Source organism: Silene latifolia, chromosome X (genome assembly GCF_048544455.1).
Source record: "Silene latifolia isolate original U9 population chromosome X, ASM4854445v1, whole genome shotgun sequence".
NCBI classification, from domain to species: Eukaryota; Viridiplantae; Streptophyta; class Magnoliopsida; order Caryophyllales; family Caryophyllaceae; genus Silene; species Silene latifolia.
In genome coordinates, this window is record NC_133537.1 from 86,423,423 (window position 1) to 86,434,038 (window position 10,616).

At 40.1% G+C, this 10,616-nt stretch overlaps 1 non-coding gene across 1 annotated transcript; it reads left to right on the forward strand.

Annotated features, from left to right (window-relative positions):
* The first annotated feature begins 3,010 nt into the window (after positions 1–3,010).
* LOC141625956 (small nucleolar RNA R71) lies at positions 3,011–3,117 on the forward strand. The gene has a single exon (XR_012535695.1). It is a non-coding gene; the product is annotated as a small nucleolar RNA R71 (small nucleolar RNA).
* The last annotated feature ends 7,499 nt before the right edge of the window (positions 3,118–10,616 follow it).

Sequence of the window (10,616 nt, forward strand, 5' to 3'; positions counted from 1 at the left end):
CCTTGCACTTGTATTGATAGTTTTTAGCCTTGTCATACGCATAATCTACGAATTTCTGTTCAAATAATAGCTGACTGTTTAGACTTGACCTAATAAACTGGCAAACTACTTAAAAATTCTGAGTTTTAGAGCTATAACTGGTGACATTCATGACCAGTTCATTAGGAATTTTGAGAGTAGTACTCCTTGTATAGCATGTTTGTCTCATTTGCACATTTATGACATTCAATTTCTCGTCAAATGCACATATTCGGGTTTGTGGTTGGTGTCACATGCAGGGAGGGTCTTGCAATTTCCCCTTTCTTACATCTTTCACCCATTTAGCTCCACTTTAGCCAAACTTGCCTTTTTGACCCATTAGCTACATTCCAAACTAAGCCTGCCTAGTCAAGCTAGTTAGTTTGTCCTCTTGTGGTATGTTTCCATTGCAGTTTGGTCTGTCATTCTTGTTGGAGTTGGTGTCTGTATCAAGGAAGGAGAAAAAAAAAAAAAAAAAAAGAAAAAAAAAAGAGAAAAAAGTATTGAAAAAGAAAAAAGGAGAAACGTGAAAGAAGAAGAAAGAAAAAAAAAAAAAAAAAAGAAAGAAAATGAAACGAAAAAAAGATGAGATTCACGTATACAATGAGCAGAAAGAAGAAAAAAGAAAAAAAAAAAGTTGTGAAAAAGTTGGACCCTCTTGTCAGAGTTGAGAAGATGTTCGAAGATGTACAATCGACAAGAGGGTTGGTTGTTTCAGTTAGTTGTTTCAGACGATGTGTTTAAAAAAGGGAACTTTGTGACCGTCTGACTCCTCCACTCTTATTCTATAATTTTTTGAGGAGATTGTGCTTTGAGTCTAGTGAGTTTTGTGCCAAGTGAAGGGCACCCGTGTTTAGTCTTTCAGTCAGTTTGAGATCCGGATGGTTTATTATGGTCCTGTTAGGAACTAGCTTGACGCTTCTACCTCCACATTTCCATAACTTGTTTTGCCTTTTCTCACCTGAACCTCACTATTCCCATATTATTTGCAAATCCTCGGCTGTGACGGACATTATTGGTTGGAATGTGTGCATTAGTACTTGAATTGTCTTTCATTTTTGTTGCATGCATGCTATGTAGGTCATGATTAGGTGAGTGACTGTCTTTTCTTCTCTCTTTTACATATAACATTTGCCCTTTGCTTCATGAGAGAAGAGTGACCCCGTGAGAGTCCGATTTTGTTGGTCTTGCAAGGTCGATAGGTCATTTTGTATTTATGAAATGACTTATAATTCGTTTGCGTTTTGACTGCTTGGCTTAACTGTTGATTTTTGTTGCATTAAATTGGTTCAAGTAGACAACTTAAGCTAGCTCTGAGTTATCATTTCCGTTCCATTAGTTTAGTTTTGAGTTTACTCGAGGGCGAGTAAAGGTTTGGTTTGGGGAGATTTGATACGTGCCTAATGTATAGTCCTTTTGGCCTATTTCAGCACGTATTTCTATGCATTTCTATACTGTTTTTATAGTATTTTGCCCCGAATTGGCTACTTTGGTGTATTTTGTCCTTTTTGTAGGAATGATCGCGGAAGTAGCGGAACCATACTCCTTTTCGTCCCTTTTGCATGCATTTAGAGGAGACGGGATTATCCCAGGGTGAGATGTTGCACTTAGAAGTGTCGTTGCACGCATTACGAGGCATTTGGGTGAAGACGTGAGCTGAATTGAAGACCCAAGTGGTCTATCGAGCTGATTGGTGGTCGATCGAGTGGTCCCTAAGCTCCCCAAGGCTCGATCGAGCTATTCCTTACTCGATCGAGTAAGCTGCATTTGACCAAGCTCTCGATCGAGTACCCTGATGGTCGATCGAGGAGTTTCTGCTGAGATCTTGGTCGATCGAATGGTGTAACCCACTCGATCGAGACGCTTCGACGCTATGGGCTTTAATTAGTCCATGTTTTAGTTTTTTTCCGCAAAGACTCTTAGACTTTGGCTATTTAACCTATGTTTACTAGGTTAATTAGGGCTCTCTTTTTGGACTTATCTTTTTATCTATCTTTTTACCTTCCTTCACAGTAGAACTTGGTTACGTTGCTTAAACCTTCGACTGCTACTCTCGTTTTCGGATTTCTTCATTGGATTTCGTGTCTTTACGCCGGAATTTGCTTGGATTGTAATCTTCTCTCCTCTTTAATAATAATTAACCTTCTGTTGCTTTTAATTCGCGTTATTGTTATCATTCTTCCTGCCCTAGTTTATTTATTATTGAATTTTATTATTATTCCGTTATGTTATCTCACGGGAAATTATCTCTTTGTTAGATTAATTATGAGTATGAGTAGCTAAACCCCGTCATGTTGGGATTAGGGAATCTGCGGTAGAATAATGACGACGTAGTGAATGAATCAGATGAACCGATAAGAGACTCTGTCACTATAGCAATATAACTGTAATTCTCGACCTAGTTGAGTGCACGCTTCTATGTCACCCATTAATCTGGCTACAATTAATCCTGGATCGAAAGATTGGACTAAATAGGCCTGCTATAAACAGTAGACTACCCTAATGAGGACGAAAGTTAAGTTAGTGGTATTTTAGGGTGGGAAGTGGACCGAAAGGACCTTCTAATATCCGTCTCACTTTAGTTCGTCTGAGTCATTTACTGCTAAGTTGTTGAACTACCGTAGTGAACCGAATTCCCGACATGTCCCCCTCTTACTGATAGTTTTAATTCACTTCCTGCTTTACTGCTCTTTGTTTATTTCTCTTTCCTTTCAACTCCGTAGTTTAGAACCAAAAATTTAATCAACACCAATTGTTACCATAGATTAGAAATAGACAGCTGTAGTTGCACTACCTCCCTGAGGATTCGATACTCGACTGCCTCTACTACATTTTTAGTTGAGACCGTTAGGTTTTATTTTTGACAGGTACGCGACAGACGTGTCAATTGTCATCAACTTCGGTGAACATTCCATTTGATCCCATATTGAGAATGTTCCTTGAATCTTCATATAAACCATTCCAAAATTGTTGCACTAAAAACCATTCGCTAAGTCCATGGTGAGGACATGAGCGACAAATACCTTTGAACCGCTCCCAAGCTTCATACAAAGATTCTTCATCCCTTTGCTTAAAACCCGTAATTTGAGCTCTTAGCATATTGGTCTTTTCCGGTGGGTAGAATTTTTTGTAGAAAGCTAGAGCTAGCTTCTTCCAAGAATCTATTCCAAGGGTGGCCTTATCAAGGCCCTTCAACCATTGCTTTGCGGTGCCGATTAACGAAAAAGGAAATAAGACCCATCTTATTTGGTCTTGAGTCACGCCCGTTTGAGAGATAGCTTCACAATAATCGCAAAAGGTTTCCATATGAGAATGAGGGTCCTCACTAGGCATTCCCCCGAATTGGCTCCTCTCAACTAGTTGAATGAAGGCGGACTTGGCAATAAAGTTTCCGGTAAGATGTTGTGGGGTAGGAGTACCATTTGGTAAATCCTCCTCGGTGGGTATAGAGTGTGACGAGAATTTAGGCATTGTAGGTGGATTTTGTGTGGTATTGTTTAATGGGTTTTCTTCTCCTTCTATTGCGAAAGGATTGACAAACTCACTAGTGGGTTGAACAACTTCACCAACACCTCCCAAATTCCTCCTAACAAGTCTCCTATTATTCGTCAAGGTTCTTTCGATTTCACGGTCAAAAGGTAACAAATCTCTTTGTAACCTTCTAGACATGCAAAATATCAAACAACTCGAAAACAATTAGAACAAACCTTGAGGAGTTTTACTTCCCCAAGGTGAAAAAGACACAACTAAAAACAATAAAAGAAATCTTAAATCAATTAAACACCGTCCCCGGCAACGGCGCCATTTTTGATCGAGGCCATTTCGTTTCACAAATTAAGCATATGTGGTCGTTGGTCAATGGTCGATACAAAACACAATTTATACTTCACAAACAACTCTACAATTAGTAAAGAGGCAAGTAAAGGTCGGATCCCAAGGGACGGGTATTGAAATGAGAATTCTATTGTAACTAGTAGTGTCTAAGGGGTGTCACAAATTGGGTTGATGTAGAAGGTTACTAAACTAAAATAGCAATGAAAATAAACTAACAAGGTAAATAAAATAAGGGGTGTAAACAATTGATTAAAGGCACTAGGGTGTCATGGGTTCATAGGGGAATCATGGGATATGATCATACAAACATGTTCTCAAATTATAAGCAAGCAATTATTGTTGTGATGGATTGAGTTGGGTTATATCTTACAATCCTAGGAAAGTTTGGGTCCCGGAGCCGAATCGATTAGATTGTACAACACCTACAAGTCGACTTAATCTTTCCTACTCAACACATGCATGGTCTAACAAGACTCGAGTTGGGTTATGTCTTACAAGTCAAGTTGAAAGGATAAGAGATGATAGTAAATGCAAGGATTCATAGGCTTAGCATTTCATCAAATATAACATGTGCATGTATTAAGATCAAAACAAGCAAGCAAATAAGATATGAAAGCATATTAATTTAAGCATGAATCATTCCCCATGTTGGTTTCCCCTAATCACCCATTAAACCCTAGCTAAGAGACTACTCACTCATTATCATATTGATCATGCTAGAAAGGTTGTCAATCATACTAACATAATGAAACATGATGAATAAATGAAAGTAATTAGCAATAATTAAAAAGGGATTAAGAGATTATACCTCCTAATGATTCCAATAATAAAGCAAGAATAATAGAAGTACTTGAATCCTAGATTGAGAGGTTGTCAATCTCCCAATAATAACCCAAATAATCTTCAATTACCCAAAATAAAGTAAGAACAAGAGAGAGATTAAAGAACTAAAACTTGGATTAAAACTTGATTAATATTTGATTACAATATTGAAGAGAGATTTGATTAATATTAACTACACTAATTATTGATAAGAAGAACATATTCCTCTAATTAGACTAATGGGGTATTTATAGTGAAAATTAGGGAGGATGCATTAGGGTTAACTAAGGGCTAAACTAGTAATTACACTTTTTAAGTTGAGCAAGGAGACTCCGGTATTCTCCGAGAGAAGGGCTTCTCTAATCGTAGCTTGAAGAATGAAAACGTGCTGTACTGAAATCCGTGCGGATGGGAGTCGGGACGGCCGGATCTGGACTGGAGAATCCGAGCGGATCCTTGGGAAAGACGCTCGGATTGGCGAGGGGGAATCCGAGCGGATTCCTTTGAGGGACGCTCGGATTGGGCTTGGGCGGACGGACGGATTGTGTACAATCCGTTCGGATTGTCTGGCAGCATCTTTTCTTCTTCTTTTCTTCCCTTTTCTTCATGAATTCCTTGGGGATTTCCTTGGGGACTCAAGGATCCTTTTCTCAACAATGCTCTTTTACTATGCTATGTACAAAGGCCTTCTAGTCTTGTCTCTCCTTGATGCTTGGTCATTAAATATGATCAATTTAGCCTTGTTTTGCCATGAAAATGCAAGATTCTTACTCCTTTCCTACCAAGGGATCAAAATCTCAAAGAATATGCAAAACAAAGAACTAAAGATAAGAAATGACCCAAATAGGTACTAAAAAGCATGGAAACAATGGTAATTCGGGGGCTAAATATGCGCCAATTATGGTCACATCAGATTACGAGTCTAGATCTAAGATCACGTCAAAGTCCGAGTCCGAGTCTTAGGCTTTCTACACCATAATTTTATCATAGTATCTTTCTCCATTTTCATTCCTAGTGACAACCCGGGGGTTGTCCCATGAGTCACGTGTCTTCTCATATCTATGTTAAATACATTTATTATCCATTTCAATAAAAGCACACTTTTCAATCCACATATTCTATCATATCTCTTCCTCTACCCTTTTCCTGTGACAACAAGAATTGGTTTGAGACATTTTTTTAAAATGACAACAACAACACATGACAGTCAATATGAGTGCACTTATATGATGTTCCGTTCAAAGTTGTAGAGGACCTGAAACTCCGTGTTCTTTTCTTACCTATTCCATGTCTGGCAATAGAAACCACAATATACCCCAGTTTAGGACGAGCCTATCTCAAGAGATTCTAGGACGAATCCAGACCATCTCCCTTGTTGACAATCCATGACGGAAGGCAAGCCCATTCCCCACAATAAACAACCCGTGTTACTAAAAGACCAACCCGTTTCACACTAAAGGTGCTAGTCTGACCCAAGTCCATCCAAGACGATATGAGCCATGATGAAAGACAAAAGGCTCAATCAAGAGAAAAACCCAAGATCAATATCCGAAGCCGTAGATATGCCTATAGCCCAAGACAAAAGAGACAAAAGAAGAAGGCTCAATCAAGCAAGTCAAGTCAATATCCAAAGACAACGTTATCCTTCAAAACCTGATAAAAAATCTGAGCAGAAATCCAAGATATACCCTAGACCAAGAATCCAAATCTGAATCAAGAACAAGCCTGAAATCAAATACTAAACGAAATACTCCTGAAGCCTATATAGAATCAAGTTATAGTATAGAATCAAGACATCAATGAAGATGGTTAGTTAGCACCCTCACTTAGCCTTTCACACATCACACACCCTAAGTCCTTCTCGAGACCGTTATATGGAGATAGTTAGGAATTTTGAGAATCCTCTCAAGCTTGTCAAGTATACCTATCCTTTAGGGCCAAGACATGGAAACTTGATCCCACGTCATTTAACCTACCTTTATGTGCTTAGGCTACATCAAGCCAGATACTCCATTTCCAAGCCATATTACAAGCCATAACCCCATCAAGCCTTAACTCCACAAAATCAAAGCTCCAGAGATTTGTTCATCAAAGCCTCTTATGTCCGAGCTCCACACTCCATATATCCAATCCAGTTTCACCTTGACCCATACACGGAGTCTTCAAATACTTTGCTACTAGGACGGGACATACCCATATCATCCTTGGGGTCCACTAAATGTGCTCACATGACAAGGAAGTTTTTTACAAACTTAATTATACCTCTTTGGTCTATGATCAGAGGGAGTTATCTCAAATCAATTCTTAGAGTCACCAAAGGAATATTACCCTTGTGACCCCTGCACTTTAAGGTCCTAACAACATAGCTTAGGCACACACCTGAACTACAATCTGGTTTGATTTCACTTTTTCAGGTGGATACGTAGGCAGTCTTTTCTTACACAAGAAGGATACAACCACAACACCCAAACAAAATTAACCAAACCTCAGAACTACGATCTGGTTTGATTTCACCTCACGTGAATACGTAGGCAGTCCTCAAGGACACAACCATCTCAACCATCGCAATTAACATCCCTTCCACAACCAACATCTCTATACTGGGGGCTCTTTATTGTCGCCCATCCTCCTTTTTACCAAAGTCCAGAGTCATCTTCTCATCCTGGGTGCTTCTCTTCCAAAATGCCACCCTTCCTTTATTCCTCTCTTATTTTAAGCCAAGTTAGTACTCGGTCCGGACAATGACAAAGATCTTAGATCAATTCTCCAAGTCATCGTGTCTTAAGAGGGGTCTCTTTTACAGCAAACGGTGGTGAAAGAAGTCATAGTAGACAGATGATCCATGGCTCATGCCTGCCTTTATATGCCTTCATCATTCTTGCGATTCTTCTACCTTTGGAACTGATATGCATTGTCACCCACACTTGGCTAGGGGTTGCGCATACTTAAACAAAGTCTGTCAAAGTCATTCATGTGTCACGTCAAACCTAAGTTAGTGTCGCGTCAGTCCTACCTAAGTCTACACTTCGCGTCGCGTCCTAGTAGGTCTGTGTCATGTCAAGTCCTATGTCTAAAGCCCATTGAGTATGCATAACACATTACAAACGACAAACTTCTTTGAACAAGTTTTAAACGACTTTTAAAAGGAAACAACGACTTTTACAAAACCTATGTGTTTCCTCATTCGAGGTCTATGTGATAATCGCTTACATGCATATATTAGATTGCATTCTTGTGCGGCTACTAACCATGCAGGTAAGTATCAGAAGCAGTACTTTATCAAGACCTCGCTTGCCACGACGAGCGAATACTCTTTGACAGGTGTTTTGACACAGCTCTATTCTGTTCCCCCAACGAGAGTACACGAACAGACATTCCCTTTCGAGACATGGAGATCAGTTCCCAAGATTTATTCCCCAATGAGAGTTTGCTTGAGGACAGAAACATGCATATTCCCTAGAGTAATCACCCAACGAGAGTTTGCTTGAGGACAGAAACATGCAGATTCCCCAAAATCATCGTTTTATTCCCCAGTGAGAGTTTGGTTGAGGACAGAGAGAGGCAGATACCCCCAGGTGATCCTTCATATCTTTAGGTAACCCTTTTCAGGATAAACCCTCATATCTTTCAGGTAACCCTTTTTCAGGATAAACCCTTCAGATCTTTCAGAAACTTACCTTCATATCCTTTAGACAACCCTTTAGATAACCTTTGGGATAATCCTTCCTTGAGCCTTCCTCCCTTCAGATAATCCTTCATTTCTTCAGACACTTCAAGATAATCCGTTCAGTAACCTTCAGATAACTCCTTTTCAGTTAAGTCCCCTTTCAGTCAATTAGAGAGAGTTGTCCTTCAGCCTTTCCTTTAGTGAGAGATAGCTTTCAGAGTTAGCCTTCGGAAGTGTTAAGAAGTTTCTTCAGAATCCCTGTGACCCCTAGATTCTTAGATCCCAAAATGGCTTCCCATAGGTTCATAAGCCTTTAAGCTCCCACACCAACGTCCTTAGGTTCATAAACCCATAAAATCCTTTTGGAGTTTTCATACCTCAGAAAGCTTAAGCGCACGCGTTTAAAACAAGAATTAGTAACCCAACAGTTCCTAAACTTAACCTTAGGATCCCAATTCCTTTAGGTTCACAAGCCTTTAAGTTCCCATACCAGCCGCCCTTTTGGGTTCATATACCCAGGTTCGCACACCTAGCTTCTTTTAAGTTCCCAAACTCCCTCGAGTTCATACACTTCTACCCTTTGGATCATATTCCTTAGGATCACCTTATATCTTTTAGGATCATATTCCTTTAGGATCACCTTTTCCTTTTAGGATCATATTCCTTTAGGATCATCACTTCCTTAGAGTTCCTACACTCAAACCTTGGGTTACCCCTTAAGTTGAACTTATATTTGACCTCCTTCCCGACGATGTTTTCCTTTAGGGTCCCACACCCTAGCACAATCCTTATATATATTTTAGATCTTACCCTTAGCTCCTATGCTTACCCTTAGCTCCTATGCATTTCCGGAAACGTCTCGAGGAAGAAGTCTCAGGTATGGTCTCTTGTTATGGCTGGCGAGCTTCCTTACGTAGTCTAATGAACTTTAAACGACCCTCCCCGATAGTCGACAGACTCTAAAATGTTCCCGACGACAGGTCCTTGGCTCAGACCCCTGAGCCGCCTCGCGTCGCCATAGTCGTCAGGTTGTAATCTTCGATTGACCTGATGGCTATACTTTGACTTTCGCCTTGTCCAAGCCTCAGTCAAAGTGGGGGCTCTGTAGATACCTCATTTCTACACCTCGCGCAAGCCACTCGGTGATGATTGGGCCGCATGTTTGGTGCGCGGAACGATTTGTCATAGTTCGTAAGTTTATCGTCAAGTGATTGCTCAAACACTAATGTCTACCTCTTAGTTGTCGTCTACGTGCCGATACGGTCGTTTTGACAGTAATTAGAGTACATTTGGAGTCCGGGCCTAAAACCGTCTTCATTTTCTGATAACCGTTAAATCCCGAGTCAGAATGTTCTGGAATGTTCCGGATATTTCTATTCCATATTCTATAAATATTTCACAATCTTTATTCTTTGGTAAACAATTTCCCGTAATATTCACATAAGATATTAAAGAAAACCGAATTATTCCATCCTTCTATAACTGAAACACGAAAATTTTTCTTCCGCAGGAGGAAACCACTTGGGAACAGACGCAGCAGGTGCTGCGCCTCTTCCAAGAGACGCAGTGGCTGCTGCGCCTCTTCCGAGGTCCTTTTCTGCGTAATTTTCGTATCTCTTTCATATCTTTCCGAGATTCACTTCCAAAGACTCTCCGAAACCCTAATTCCTTCACGTGATTAGTATAAATAGGAGCCTTCGCTCCTCATATTTCTCACGCGAGTGTCCGCCCTTCTCTTCTCCCTTTGCATTCTAGACCTTTGTTCTTACTTTTTGGCGTCTACGTGCTTGAAATTTTGACCACGTAAGCTCGGATCCTTCTGAGTACCAGCCTCGTTTGCATGACCGACCAATTTGACCAACTCCACAATCAATCAACTTAATTAATCTAATCGTTTTCCTCTTACGAGGGCACTTTCATATTTGCGTTATAGTTCGAGTCGAGCATCGCTAATCGATAACTTAGTCCTTCTCGTTTCGTCAAACATGTAAGTCTGAGGGTGTATAATCTCTCTTTTATTTATTGTTATTTACCTTTTTGTATCATTAATTGTAAGGTTTATGTCGAAAATACCAATTAAAACCGATTTCTAAAACCTCGTTTAAAACCTCTTTTTACGGATTTCGAGGAAGACAAACGTCGAGAAAGGACGCAAAGAATCGTCGCGCCACTTGAAGAAGCAGCGGATTCTGCCGCGCCTCTTCGTGAGGCTGCCGCAGTTCCTGCTTCCTTTCTTCTTCCTTCGTCCTCTGTAATTCGTCAACTTTTATTCGTT